This window comes from Aquarana catesbeiana, linkage group LG01 (genome assembly GCF_042186555.1).
Source record: "Aquarana catesbeiana isolate 2022-GZ linkage group LG01, ASM4218655v1, whole genome shotgun sequence".
In the NCBI taxonomy this organism is placed as follows: Eukaryota; Metazoa; Chordata; class Amphibia; order Anura; family Ranidae; genus Aquarana; species Aquarana catesbeiana.
Genome location: NC_133324.1, coordinates 127,188,281 through 127,204,336, shown reverse-complemented (window position 1 = coordinate 127,204,336; position 16,056 = coordinate 127,188,281). Strand labels below are relative to the sequence as shown.

At 43.0% G+C, this 16,056-nt stretch overlaps 1 protein-coding gene across 1 annotated transcript in view; it reads left to right on the top strand.

The window, feature by feature from the left end:
- The window catches only part of IPO11 (importin 11), a 677,548-nt gene that overhangs the window by 453,144 nt on the left and 208,348 nt on the right, over positions 1-16,056 (top strand). The window lies entirely within an intron of this gene.

The window sequence follows — 16,056 nt, the reverse complement described above, 5'->3', positions numbered from 1 at the left end:
TCCCACTAGTGGGTGTACCAGGCTTAAGTTATATTATATATATTATATATTAGGTAGAGCAGAGTTCACCTAACAATAAACCTGCTGTATCATAGGGGAATTAACATTGTTTTCAACTTCGTAAGATAACCTTACGGGCAATAAAAAAATATCAGACGACTCTGAGTCCATGGAATAAAATAGTTAAGAATACCCATAAAACACAACCCAGGAGTCTTACGGACTTGAAGGTTAAAGTTGGTTTCTAGAAAAGTTAATAAAACACTCCAGAAGGAAGAAAGATGAAAACAAGATCATATGTAGAAATTTCCCCACACTGGGGGCAGCAGACCTGTACATCCAGGCCCATGTGAGATATTTTAGCAGGTGTAGTGAAGGTTGTGGATAACCTTAAACCTTAAAGGGTAACTCTACTTTTGTGGGGGAAAAAATAGCAAATAAAGAAAAAATAATATAGCATATACACGTGCGACACAAGTCATATTGTAATTGAATGCTATTAAAAATTACTTTTCCTGTTCAATTTGCAGCTCTACAACTCTCTGTAAAATGCAATGCAATATGGCTAACTGGAGGTGTTCTGTACACATAATGTGTACCAAATGTCCCCCAGAAACATAATTTCTTGCTTGTGTGATTGGTTCACTGATTTTCCCAGAAGTCTGCACTAAAATACAAGTCAGTTTTCAGGTATCCTCTGCAACAAAAATGTCATTTTTGGTCAGATACTCTCAATAGAAAATCACATCTAAAGGGATGCAGACAGTACAATATTCCTCATTAATACCCTGCGAGTGAAGCAGCAGGTTGATAACTAAAGTGGATGTAAACCCGATTCATGAAATATGACCTTGACAGATATATCTGTAGCGTTTACTTATCTCTCTCCAAAGCCATGTGTCCCGTGTCTTTCTGCTGTTTCGCTCCTCTGTTATCAGCATGATAACTTCTGACAAGTTCTCATAGATGGGAGATAAAACCAGCCTGAAATTTGTGTCAGGGTGGGTGCTATACATAGATTAGCAGAGAGCTTGTCTTGTCACAGCACAGCTCTGAAAGTATCTTCGTTCCTCTTCCTATGTGGAGGTGGGGTGTGTGCCTTTCCTCCAATCAGCTGTCACACAGTGTATGGCAAGAATCCACTCCTACTGCTGAATGAGGAAGTAAGAATTCTAAAGAATATAGCAAGCTAAAGACAGCAGATATGCATGTAAAACTTGAGTAGGTAGATTTGTTTTCTCTCTGTGTATCATCTGAGGCTGTTCACTTCACTGGGTATAGGAGAGGATTTACATCCACTTTAAGAAACCACTCCCATTAGATTACCTTACCACATGGCTACAGATAAACACGCAGGGATTTCTTCAGAATAACAAAATGTAGTAATCTGCAGTAAAGTTTGTTAAAATCCCTGCAATGTACATAGATCACCCAGAGGGGAATGTTTTTTTCTTAGCACAAGTTGAGTTATGCCGCGTACACACGAGCGGACTTTCCGGCATACTTGGTCCGGCGGACCAGAGTCCGCCAAACAATCCGATCATGTGTAGGCTCCGGCTGACTTTTTTTTCCCAAAAGTCCGCCGTACTTAGATTTGAAACATGTTTCAAATCTTAGTCCGCCGGACTCCGTTCCTGACGGAAAGTTTGTTCGTCTGTATGCTGGTCCGACGGACAGGGTATTGCATCTTGCGCTCGCTGCAATAGAAAAAACAAATTTTCCTATTGCGGCAAGCGCGGGGCAACCCAGGCCCTTAGGTCTGGTATGGATTTTAAGGGGTACCCCCAACGCCAAAAAAATGACGTAGGGTCCCCCCTAAAATCCATACCAGACCCCGATCCGAGCATGCAGCCCGGTTGGTCAGGAAAGGGGGTGGGGACGAGCGAGCGCCCCCCCCCCCTTCTGCACCGTACCAGGCCGCATGCCCTCAACATGGGGGGTGGGTGCTTCGGTGGAGGGGGGGCACCCTGCGGGGCCCCCCTACCCCAAAGCACCTTGTCCCCATGTTGATGAGGACAAGGGCCTTTTCCCGACAACCCTGGCCTTTGGTTGTTGGGGTCTGCGGGCGGGGGCTTATCGGAATTCGGGAGCCCCCTATAATAAGAGGGCCCCCAGATCCCAGCCCCCCACCCTATGTGAATGAGTATGGGGTACATGGTACCCCTACCCATTTACCTAGGGAAAAAGTGTCAATAATAAAACACACTACACAGGTTTTTAAAATAATTTATTAGACAGCTCCGGGGGGGTCTTCCTCCGGCTTCGGGGGTCTTCTTCCGGCTTCGGGGGTCCCTCCGGTTCCTCTTCTCCCGGCGTCCAGTTGGTTCTTCTCCGCTCTCTCTGGCCTCTTCTCCCGGTGTTCCAGTTCTTCTGCCGGCTCCTCCGCTGTCTTCATGGCGCTCTTTTGCCAGCGGAGGCCCGGACTTCTGGCTTCTTGGCTTCTTCCCTCTTCTCTTCTCCAGATGTTGACACGACGGTCTCTCCGGCTGGACTGCTCTCTGAGCGCTCCGCTGTGACTTATATAGGCGGAGACCCCGCCCCCTTATGCCGTCACAGTCCCTGGGCATGCTGGGACTGTGACGTTTTAGGGGGTGTGGGCCCTCTTATTATAGGGGGCTCCCGGATTCCGATAAGCCCCCGCCCGCAGACCCCGACAACCAGCGGCCAGGGTTGTCGGGAAGAGGCCCTTGTCCTCATCAATATGGGGACAAGGTGCTTTGGGGTGGGGGGGCCCCGTAGGGTGCCCCCCCTCCCCCGAAGCACCCACCCCCCCATGTTGAGGGCATGCAGCCTGGTACGGTTGAGGGGGGGGCGCTCGTCCCCACCCCCTTTCCTGACCGGCCGGGCTGCGTGCTCGGATCGGGGTCTGGTATGGATTTTAGGGGGGACCCCATGGCGTGTTTTCGGCGTTGGGGGTTCCCCTTAAAATCCATACCATACCTAAGGGCCTGGTATTCCTCGCGACGGGCCTCGCAAGGTGTCAATCTCGCCGATAAAAGCGGCGAGATTCACTTTCTTTTCTAGTCCCGTCGTACCCGAGTCACGTTCAAAATGAACGGACTTGGCCGTGTGTGGGCAAGACCGTTCATTCTTGAAGTCCGCCGTAACTCCGGCGAAAGTCCGTCGGAAAAAGACGGGTGGACCTAGCCTGCCAGGAAAGTCCGGTCGTGTGTAGGCAAGTCCGTCCGTTCAGGTAGTCCGCCGGAAGGTCCGGCAGAAAGACCGTCTGACCAAGTCTGCTGGAAAGTCCGATCGTGTGTATGAGGCATTACTCTTCAAACCAAGTGAGTTTGACATAGAGGCGTCCTGAGTGGAACATGTGATTAAGATGAGGATAATGGTCATTTATAGGGTTAGTAGAGCTCTATGTATATGTGTGTGTGATATATATATATTACCAGCTGCTGATGGGTAGCTGGCAGTTATCCTTCACCCCCCCTCCCCCCCCCCCAGTAAAAATCTACCAAGTAAGGCATGAAACCTGAACAGTAACTGTAATGTTAACTTGGCCAAACTCTGTTGGCAGCAAAAATTGAATTAAACATATTTTTTGCTTTGTTAGGCTTAGTAAACCTTTTATATATTAGGGAATGCATTGCATTCTGTAGAAACATGCATCAAGTTTTCACTTTTGCCTCTTTAGCAGTGACAAAACAACATACTGAAAACAGTGTGGGTACTGTTTTAGTTAAAAAAAAAAAAAAAAAACACACAAGGCTAACTCAGATAACCAATAATGGGTGTTTTTTCCATAGAAAAAGGCAGAGTGAGGAAATCCTTTCAAAACATAAGAAAAGCTTAAAAAGCTTATTGGGATTTTCTCTGTCCATGTAACAAAGAACGGCCAGAGAGTTTGCAGAATCAGCTGTACAGTGTAGACCTGGCAGGAGCGTTAGGGGAGGAGGAGTAAACTTAAAGAAATGGGGTACCTTGAAAAATAATTACACAAAAGTATAGTTGTGATTCAAGTGGCAATTCAAGGTAATATACTTTGGGTTAAAAATAAAATACAGTGAGAACCTTAAATGTAAATGTTGCAGTTTGACTTAAAGTGTCACTAAACCCACATCATTAAAAACTTATCAATAAATGCTGTATTACATGCTGTTCATACAAACTCAGTCACTATGAAATTTGATTTCTTTATTCTGCAAAAAACATGGTTGATCTTGCTGCTCTCTGTCTCCAACTTCTGTTCATTTCCCCAATTCAACTAGAGATAATTCAGCGAGGGATTTTGCAGCTAAGGTGACAACTCTACACATGCTCAGTTTTCTGTGCTGACAGAATCACATCTGAGCAGCCCATGTGACTATAGAGTCATATATGTGGGTGTATACACAGTGGTAAATGACAACCCACTCCTTCCCTCCTCCTTCATGCCTACTAACCAGCTAAACACAATGGGGGCAGAATATTACATTTTCATTAATGGTGGCTTCACCTCACTCTTACTCTAAGACATGGGCTAGAGGGATGTGACACAGCCTGTGAATGGCAGAAATCTACCCACACCATGTTATTTCCACAAAGTAATAAAGATTTGACTCAAAAAATATATATTTGTATGCCGATTTAGAACAGTTTATTGATATTATTGATTTATTTTTACTCTGTATTATTTTGAACATGTGACCAGCAGCAGAGGACTAGAAGCTCCTCCTGCTTATGTTTCCCTGCGGACAGGTTATGAAAGAGCTGGCTGGGTCATGTGACAGCTGTATATTGATTAGAAAAAAGGTACTTAGATGTTTTTATTAAAATAATTACAGTGCCATCATCCATATGCAGAAATAGCAGGGACAATGTAAATAAAACTGTGTGTATTTCATATGACTTTAAACCACAAAGATTAACATTTCCAAAGCTATAAATGTTCTATTCTTGGCTATATTGCTCTGACCCACTGATAAGTAGAAAGCAGTGACCACAATATTTTTTTGCAACATGTATTTTAAAAAGCAAATGTGTCATAATTACCACCCTGGAGAGGAAAGATCTCACCCAAGGCATTAAAATGGATTTAACTTGGATGTAAAATATTCAGTCTTTTCAGAGGTCTTTTTTTTTTTTTTTTTTTTTTATTCAAAGCAAAAAACACCAATTGATCAAAAAAGTTCAAAAGAAGATTGTGTCAATAGAAGTCATGTATTTTCTATTGTGTTCAATTTCAAGCAATTTTCAATAATTGCAGGCTTTGTGTGTTGCATTGCCACTTAAAAAACACTGTTGAATATATTAAATCTTTGTGTTTTCCTGAACAGTTCTGAGGCTGATCAATGTATTTATTTTTGTAAACTTTGGGCACATTTTCTGCACTGCATTAATCTACTTAAATGGCTACGTTGTGCTCACGTAAATTATATTCGCTTTAGGCTAATAGTTGCTGGCGAGTACAGACAAGATACAGGTGGCCTGGCAAGATTATTTTGATGCAGCAATTGTAGACGTGCTATATGCACCTGTTCCAGACCAATATGTTTTAAGTCATTATTATGTTAAACAAGCCTAGTAAAGGGTTCGCTCTTAAAAGATGATCAGTTTTACATCTCTGGACATATTGCATAAAATTAATAAATAGAATGTTAAAATGTTTTCAAGGGAAACACTGCTGGGGGTTGAGTCAGTCCAGAATCTACCCACCCCCAGCTAAAGAAAAAAGACTGAATGATGTTGAAGTGGTCCTGTATTTATTGTGGAACTCCCATTAAAAATGTTTCTTTTTATTTCTTCTCCCCCCACCCCCAATTGTAAAAGCAAAACCATTACTACTCCATGCTCCAGTGCTGTCCCCAACTTCTTCCTCGGTCCAGCATTGGAGGTCCTGTTCAAGACAGAATTACATTTTGTTTATTATGCTATTAAAAGAGATATATGGGTTTTGTTTTTTGGCAATTGGCAGCTCTCTGTTCTGACCCCCCTCCCCCCCCCCCCGCACTCACTGGAGTGCTGGGCTGTGGAGGGGATGGAAGAGGCTAGCTCAGGCTCTCAGCGGTTCTCTGAGAGGCTGAGCTGGGTGCCGGTCCAAGCATGTGGGCGGATTCCGACTCCAATGTCGCAATCTTGACCAAGCCTGGACTGGCTCTGTGATGTCAGCGGGCCTCAGCGAACTGCACTCCTGTGATCCACAGGGGAAGTATAGCCAAACTAGCTTTGACTGTACATCTCATTAAAGCAGAGTTCCACCCATTTAAAAGTCAGCAGCTACAAAAAGTTGCTGACTTTTAATAATCAAACACTCACCTGTCCCACGGTCCAGCGATGCAGGTGCAAGAAGCCTCGCTCCTCTCCGCAGCGCCAGCATTTTAACTGTGGGCCCCCGGCTGTGGCTTCACAGCCTGCCACACACTGTGCATGCGTGAGCTGAACTGTGAATGGCTGAGCAATCTTCTGGGACCTGTGACATGTCCCAGAAGATTGCAGGGAGGGAGGGTGAACTTCCACCCGGCGCTACAGCGCCAGGGGAGGAAGTGGGAGCTGGGTGCCTCTAAAAACAGGGTACCCGCCCCCCCCAAAAAAAAACTCATGCCAAATGTGGCATGTCAGGGGGTCACCAGCACTTAAAGCAGAAGTTCCATTTTTGGGTGGAACTTCACTTTAAAGAAGAAAGCTAAAGGAGTTACTTATTCTACACTGTTTAGATTTCCTCTAATAATGTGTGACCCAAATAAACATGGACTGAACAATCTCTTAGCAATCTCCTTTAGATTTACCCACAACTAGTTGTTCCTCCTTGAACAATATATTCAGTTTATATCCAATGGGAACACCTATTTCAGTTGAGAAGGTCGGATTTCCCTCAACTTTGTGATTTATTCTTACAGCATGGTAGGACACACTGGGAAATCTCTTCAGTAGAGAGAGCAGAAAAAACCCATTAGAGTATACATTCTAACCCTTTCCCACATCTATAAGGCTACTTTCACACTGGGGCATTGGGGGCGTCAACGGCTATTTTTAGCGGCACTTTACCGTTATTTTTTGTTTTTCGGCTGTTAGTGGGCTCTTTTAACCCCTGCTAGCGGCCGAAAAACGGTTAAAACTGCCCGCGAACAGCGGCACTGCCCATTGATTTCAATGGGCAGGGGCGCTTTAGGAGCGGTGTATACACCACTCCTACATAGCTGCAAAGATGAGGCTTGCCGGACTTTTTTTGTCTCACTGGAGTGAGAGGAGAGGCTCTTTACAGACGCTTTGCAGGCGCTATTTTTAGGACTATAGCGCCTGTAAAGCGCCTTAGTGTGAAAGCATCCTAACTATAGATGAAGATGTGGGCTGGAGTTCTACTTTCATTTTGATTTGTGACCCGAGTGTTTTTTTTTTTAAGGTACTGTATGTAAACTAGCACCCAAGCAAAGAGAATGGGAAGTAATGCTGTCCACACACATAACTGTATGATTGCTATATTAAACAGCTATTTCAAAGAAAAATTTTTATTTTTAAGAAATCAGTGGTACTGTGGTGTTGGTTCAATTAATCCCTTCTGAACAATACTTGGCACTTTTACCCCCTTCCTGCCCAGGCCAATTTTCAGCTTTCAGCGCTGTCACACTTTGAGTGACAATTGCGAGGTCGTGCAACACTGTACCCATATGAATATTTTATCACTTTCTTCACACAAATATAGCTTTCTTTCAGTGGTATTTAATCACCACTGTTTTTTTAATTTTTATTTACATTTTTTGCAAAACAAACAAAAAAAATGGAGAATTTGGAGGAAAAACGCATTTTTCTTTGTTTCTGTTAAAATTAAAATTTTGCAAATAATCTTTCTTCTTAAATTTAGGCCAATGTACTGCTACATTTCTTTGGTGAAAATAATCAAAATCAGTATACATTATTTTGTCTGTAGGAAAGTTATAGAGTCCGCAAACTATGGTATATATCTGAAAATCGATCAGTCCTGATGTACTGACAGAAATCTAATTTTTTGAGGCACGAAAATGCCAGAACAGTACAAATATCCCCCAGATGAGCCCTTTTGGAAAGCAGGCAGTTCAAGGTATTTAGTAAGAGGCATGGCAAGTTTTTTTTTTAAAGTTGTAATTTTTTTTTGTCACCATTTTTTGGAAAATGAAGAAGTTTAAAAAAAAAAATACCGTTGCCAGTGCAGTATAGCGTCATCATATAACTGGTGTGGCAGTGATCAGGGACACTGACTGGTGACAGCATACAGTATTAAAAAATATATAATAATTTTTAAAAATATTTTTAAAACCCGGCAGGTGACAGATCACGCCGCAACTCAACCCATGGGGCACACGTGAGGTGTGTAATCCTGCTCCCAGAACAATATTGCTCCAACTCGGCCGTCATTTTACAATAGGCCGGGCGGGAAAGTGTTAAAAGAAAAAACCCTAAAAAAAGATTCTAATCAAAAAAGGAAAAATAGTCCTGAATAACAAACAGTCGCATTTGACAATTTTTTTTTTTTTAATTTTATCAAATGATTGTTTTTAAGATAAAAAGCATTTGAAATGATGTTGTTGTTACATACATGGCTAGCTTAAAGCTCAGCTGAAGTTTAACTAAAAGTAAGCAGAAATATTTTATGAGAGAAAAAGAATAAACTGAAATGTCTTGCTGTTTGCAAGCATTTGAAAACTCCCAGATGCCAGCTGGAAATCCAAGGAATAGGCAGGAGGCTGCAAAGAAGGACCGCTTCTCAGTAGATGGGAGCAGTAGCCTCCATACAGCGATTTGACACTTTCCCCCTTCCTTGCCCCTTCTACAGACGTTCAATCAGAAAAGCCTGCAGAAGAGAGCAAGTGTTGCTGATTGTGCAGCTGTAGAGTTGATAAGGCAGGGGGTGCGTCAGACCGCTGTACAGAGGCCTCTGTTCTCACATACATATATAGAGAAAGCAGCGGTATGTCTCTACAGTCTGCTGCATATTACTTTGATCTTTGGCTTGCACTGGGAAGCTTAAAAATGCCTTCAAAGATTAGTCCATTTTATTTGAAGCTTTTGGCTCACTATTAGGGTCCATGCACACTAGGCTGCTGAAAAAAATGGCAAAACCTCTAGCAGAGAAAGCAGCATAAAAACGCTCATAGTGGCTCATATTGCACAGGAGTTTGAGAGTTTATGGGCATTTGCTTTAATAAGTGTTTTTTTTCCCCCAAAACATTCTCCTCTGCTCATTTTTAACTATGATCAATGTACACTTGAAAATTCTGAACGCTCCTAAATGCCACCTTTATGTGTGTCAAGCATTTTTTCTGTCTGAACGCACCTCTCAAAAACGCTATTCTGATGCTTATTTGGGGGTTTTTTTCTTTGAAAATTGTTTTTTGCTTGAAAATGGTTTTCTGCAAATATGCCTGTAAAATCCCTCTTGTGGATTAACAAATAGACTAACATAGAGCTGCTTATACAGGCTGAAGAAAAAAATGCCAAAAGCCCGTGTAAGCTGCATTTTTTATGCCCAGTGTGCATGGACCCTCAAATATCTGCATACATTTTGGTTAATCATCAATTGATCTTTAACTACTTCAATACAGGGCACTTACACCCCCTTCCTGCCCAAGCCAATTTTCAGCTTTCAGCGCTGTTGCTGTTTAAATGACAATTGGTCATGGTACACTGTACCCAAACAGAATTTTTATCACTTTGTTCCCACAAATAGCGCTTTCTTTTGGTGGTATTTGATCACCTCTGCATTCTTTGTTTTTTGCTAAACAAATAAAAAAAGACCTCAAATTTTGAAGAAAAAAAAGTTTTTCTTTTGTTTCTGTTATAAAATTTTGTAAATAAGTAAGTTATCTCCTTCACTGATGGGTACTGATAAAGCAGCACTGATGTGGTGGCACTGATGGACACTGGTAGGCGGCACTGATGGGCATTGATAGGCAGCACTGATGGGCACACATGGGTGGCACTGATGGTCACTGAAAGGCTGCACTGATGGGTACTTATGGGTGGCACTGATATGCGGCACTGATGGCATTGTTAGGCATCACTACTGGCACGCATTAGGGATGGGCACTGATTGGCAGCTGCCTGGGCACTGATTGGCATTTCCCTGGTGGTCTAGGGTGGCATACCTGGTGGTCAAGTGTGGTGGCCATCCCTGGTGGTCCTGGCAGCATCCTGGTGGTCCTGGGTAGGCATCCGAGGGGGGGCTGCACTGATAAACAGTCAGCACAGACCCCCCCCTGTCAGGGGAGCAACCGATCGGCTCTCCTCTACTCGCGTCTGTCAGAAGCGAGTGAGGAAAAGCAGATCAACGGCTCTTCCTGTTTACATCATGATCAGCCATGATTGGACACGGCTGATCACGTGGTAAAGAGCCTCCGTCAGAGGCTCCTTACTGAGATCGGTGTAGCGCCACCGATCGCCGCGATGTGCGCCCCCAAGGGCGCGTGATAGCGGTCGTTCTGGAGGGCCGTTATATGACGTCCACCCAGAACGAGAGCAGCACCGCCCAGCCGTCATTTGACGGTGGGCGGGCGGCAAGTGGTTAAAGCCAAAACATTGGCTGCAATCATTTAAATTGCCTCCCCTCTCCCCACAGATGAAGAATCTATTGACCCTTTTTGCAAGGGAGATAGGCTAGCATACAGTAAGGCTTGATTCACACCTATGCATTTTTAGTGCTTTTTGCATTTTGCAGATTTGCTCTACAGAACGTGTTCCATAGGAAATCATGGTAAATGGGCTGTAGTGCAAATCTGCAAAATGCAAAAAGCACTAAAAATGCATAGGTGTGAATCCAGCCTAATACTCACATTACTTCAGGATCTTACTGCATCCCCGATCTAGTTGTGACATCTGGCCTGTCTTTGACTGGTCTTGTTGTTACACTAATGCCATCATGTCTGAGTTGTAATCACTGTAGAACCAGGTATCTGGAACCAGGTATTATAACTGAATATTGCATTGCACCCAAGATCTAGATGACACTAGCTTAGGTGCAAATTGGAACTCTGTTTATTGTAAACTCTCACCGAATTTATATACCACACATACTTGGATTAATCTTGATATCCTAATATCCTAAGCAATTAGCACATCTAAGGAACAGTCAACTTAAACAGTATGCTAATCCACATCTAGCAACTAATAACTGACAGTGATCTAATTAACATGAAATAATTAACAACTAGTCTATTATACAAGCCTAGGTGCCCAGACCATCCAGCAACAAGCCCACAACCCTGGATACACAGAGTACATTACACATGATCACAATGTGAGATCACTCCTAGGAGGCACACAATGGGGGAATGATACCATAGGAGAACGACACCTTAGTAAACAGTTTGTAGCAGGAGACCCCAGTTTTAGGTTGGTTTGAGCTGATTATATTAACATATAAGTAAAAAGAAACCCAGCGCCATCAACCCAAAAGAAAGTGAAACTACAAATATTATTATGTATAAATGTATGTATCAAGTTGCTAGCTCAAGCACTTGCAGTGCTCCACCCACCGCTATGTAATAATCAATTAAATAATATAGCATAGCACAACTTATCAGCAAATATATACATCAAAAAGTGCAATAACAAAGTAAGCAAATATATGCATATGACACAAAGTGCAATACAGTGCAAAGTTGTGAAAATCCCACAGTTTGTTCAAAATTGCATAATAGTCCAATATAATACGATCTACAAAGTCCAATAGTCCTTAGCAATATAGATCAAGTGAAAAAAACACCCAAAGTGTCTTCTGATTACTTTCATCATATGGTGCTCATCCTTCACCATAACCTGCTCACCTCAAATATAAAAAGAAATCGCCTGTGTTATACTATGTTGCAGGTACAAGTCCGCAGAGACTTTAATACTCTTTCTTTAATACTCTTTTCTGCATTCCTGATGTCTCTATCCTCCAGCTCCATCAGCATGAGTCACACTTCCCCCGCAGGCATTATGAAAGATGCAAGAGGCACAAACATAGTGTACTCCCGCTTAAAAAATGTTTACTCCTGCATATAAAGACATACACTCACTAAAAACAGAGCTTGACAAAAGCATTCAGTATCAACAGTCTAACGCCGGCTCAACTCCCGGGTGAGTACATGGCGTGACAGCACAGGCTCGGCTCCTATACGCGTTGCACCCTTGTGATTGGGCTTCCTCTGTAGTCCTCACTAATGCACTTTGTCATATGCATATGTTTACTAACTTAGTTATTGCACTTTTTGATAGATATATATATATATATTTCCTGATAAGCTGCACTATACTATATTATTATTATATTACAATCTACTCTGAGTCTCACAGTCTAAAGCAGTCATTGCTGGTTTGAACATAGAGCAGGCATGTCCAAAGTCCGGCCCGCGGGCCAATCGAATTCCGGTTTTGGATGCCCCACCTGGTAATTTTAACATGTATATCTTTTGTGGCCCCCAACGAATCCCAGAGCGCCGGGGGCAACAAAAGATATACATGCTGGCTGCCTCGGAGGGGGCGGGACAAGTTCCGTACATGCAGGAGTATTTCCTGTTTACATGGTGGCCTCTGTAAAAGGAAGTCCCGTCTCCTGCGCTGCCATTGGACGACTGTTCTGTCCATCATAGGGGCGGGACTTTCTATTAAAGAGGCCGCTGAGAAAACAGGAGTTTCTCCTGTATGTCTGTTGGCGCTCGTCCCGCCCCCCATCCCTGTCCCCTCCGAGGCTGCAGATGGGCATGAATCAGTCTGCATTCATGTCAGTGTGGGTGCTGCATTCATGACAACGGGGGTGCTGCATTCATGGCAACGGGGGTGCTGCATTCATGGCAACGGGGGTGCTGCATTCATGGCAACGGGGGTGCTGCATTCATGGCAACGCGGGTGCTGCATTCATGGCAATGGGGGTGCTGCATTCATGGTAATGGGGTTTGCTGAATTCATGGCAACGGGGGTGCTGCATTCATGGCAACAGGGTTTGCTGAATTCATGGCAACAGGGTTTGCTGAATTCATGGCAACAGGGTTTGCTGAATTCATGGCAACGTGGGTGCTGCATTCATAGCACTTGTAAGGCTGAATTCAAGGCAACAGTGGGGCTGCATTCATGGCAATGGTGAGGCTGCAGATGGGCACTGATTAAGCTGCATTGATGGGCACTGAACATTATTTTGCTTCACAGTTCTTTATTTAAAATTTAAGATTTTTTCCTGAAACTACCCTCTTAAAGTGAAGGTGCGTGTTATAAGCCGATAAATACGGTATATCCAAATAACAAGCTCATCTCTTCACCACACACAGCCACAAAGGCAGGATAATTCTTGTTGGGCAGTGTATTAGTGCTTGGACAAACGCATTTAGACCGAATTTTAATGGTTCAAAGAATGTCAGGCAAAATGGTCGGCCCTCACGCATGTTCACTTCTTCAAATCTGGCCCTCTTTGAAAAAAGTTTGGACACCCCTGGCATAGAGGCCCCAAATATGTATCTGGTTCCTCCAGTTCCTGGAGTCTGTGTGTTTTGGGGGGACTTGAATAGACCACTCCAAAGGTCCCCCAGGCACACACGTCCCAAGAATAGATCCCCCTCAAAAGCCAGGGCCTATAGTCAGTAGTCAGGAGGCTACCCTGCAGTCGCCTCCAAAAGCCCCTGTCCTGGTTGGGTCTGTCACAGTGATTATTACTGTGTACTAGCCCACCTCCTTGCAATAATGAGCAATAGCTTCTTGAATCAGCGGGGAGCAGGAGGATGTTGAATATTTTTATTGTGGCCAGAACAATGCTTTAAGAAGTATCTGAATGCAGAGGAAATGAGAAACGAATCCATGCATGCACTTACCATTTTACTGTAGTGACTAACCTGGCCTCTTGCCCTTAACAACCAATTGCTTTCAAAATATAATTTTTCTCTTGAGCCCATGATTGGTCACTGTATGTACAATTCTTTATTCCTGCTTGCTTTTCTATGTTGCTGTTAATGCTTTCTATAGCTTATGGACCTCTGTAATATTTTCTTGTGGATGTATATTCTCCAAGCATAAAATGAGCAGTAGCTTTCAAAACCTAATTTACATTATTTTATGTTGTTCATCTGTAATTTGCACTGTAGCGGGGAAAATATTTGATGAGCTCTTGTTAACGAGTGCTCTCTGCTCTATTGCTGAGTGCAGCAACAATGTATTCTTAAATCTTAGGATAATGTTCACATCAAGAAATTCATTTGCTCAGCTTGATACGTACACTGTAATTTACTGATTGATTCTCTGTGGGCTACAGTCAATAAATACTTACAGCATTGTTCAAAATAAGTTTCTTACCACAATATCTCAAAGGAATGAACTTGAAGCTGTGTTTGTCAAAATAAGTTTCTTACCACAATATCTCAAAGGGATGAACCAAAAGCTGTTTGTCAAACAGCTAAAGGAAAAATATAGAACAGCAGAATAGCAACTAAGGGAAGTCTTGCCACAAAGAGTTAATCCAGCTCTGAGCAATCCTCTTATATTTTTTCAGTGAGATAAAAACGGACAGACAGAGAAATAGGAGTCTGTTTCTCCCCCTTGCTCTGAGTGACAGGTGATTTACATATCTCATGCACGAGCCTGAGAGACATTATGTGTACTTCAGATCCCCTCCTCCTGCTCTCCCAGGATTTGCTACTCCACACCTCGGCATGATTGGGCGTGCTGAAGTCATGTGGTGACTGTTCTGGGTTTTAATTGGATGTTAGTGATCATAGCAGAAGTTCAGTTTAAGAAATACACAGGATATTGACAAGGGGAGTGTAGAGGTGGGCAAGGGAGTCTTTCGAGTCTCATAACAGATAGAGGGGAGACACTTGACAGGTAAGGATACATGCAGGAGGCATGTATATCCTTATAGATAACCACTATGGCAGTAGTTTAGAAAGGATGAGAGTGGGTTTACATCCATTTTAATACATTTAAGTAAGCGTTATTTGGAAGCATTCCAACATAGACATGAATTAACTTGGTTTGCAAATAACAGACAGAAAAATAAACTTTAAAGAGTATGTGTTATGGAGGCTATGCCAAAAAAGGCAAGTAGAGGGCAAAGCACTAGTCATCTGTACATTCCCTGCAGCTTTGTCCCATTGACTTACCATGCCTTTTTCTGCAATGTCTCCCTATATGAAAGCAGCCATCTTGATAGAGCCTCTTAAAGCGGATCTTCACCCAAAAGGGAAAGTTCCACTTGATTGCAACCCCCCCCCCCCCTCCACTGCCACATTTGGCACTTTTTTTGGTGCTGGTACCTGGTCTTGAATCACTGCAGTGATTTAAACCAGAAGTCCCCCCCCTTTCCCCGCAGTTTTGTGGGACACATCACGGGACCATTCACAGGGCACAGCGTGGCTCGCACATGCGCAGTAGGAAACTAGCTGTGAAGCCACACTTGTCTACTAAGTAGGAAAAATGATATGTCTCCTTTCCTAGTCACTCACATCCCCATACAGTTAGAACACAGTGAGGAAACACACAGTCAACCCCTTGATCGCCCCCTAGTGCTAACCCCTTCCCTGCCAGTGACATTTACACAGTAATCAGTACATATTTATAGCACTGATCGCTGTATAATTGTCAATGGTCCCAAAAAAGTGTAAAGTGTCCGATCTGTCCATCGCAATACCGCTAGAAAATCACAGCTCACCGCCATTACTAGTAAAAAAAAATAAATAAGAAAAATGCCATAAATCTTTCCCATTGTTTGTAGACACTATAACTTTTGCGCAAACCAATTTTACCAAAATTATGTAGAAGAATATATATTGGCCTAAACTGATGAAGACATTTTTTTTTTTTTTTTAATTTTTGGGGATATTTATTATAGCCAAAAAGTAAAAAATATTTTTTTTTTTTCAAAATTGTCGCTCTTTTTTTGTTTATAGCGCAAAAAATAAAAAAAATAAAAAGGTGATCAAATACCACCAAAAGAAAGCTCTATTTGTGGGGGAAAAAGGACACGAATTTTGTTTGGGTACAGCGTTGAACGACCGTGCAATTGTCAGTTAAAGCGACGCATAGCCAAATTGTAAAAATTGCTCTGGTCAGGAAGAGGGTAGAATATTCCGGGGCTGAAGCGCTTAAGGCACCACCCCACTGCAGTACAAACAGAGAGAACCAAAATTAGACTTT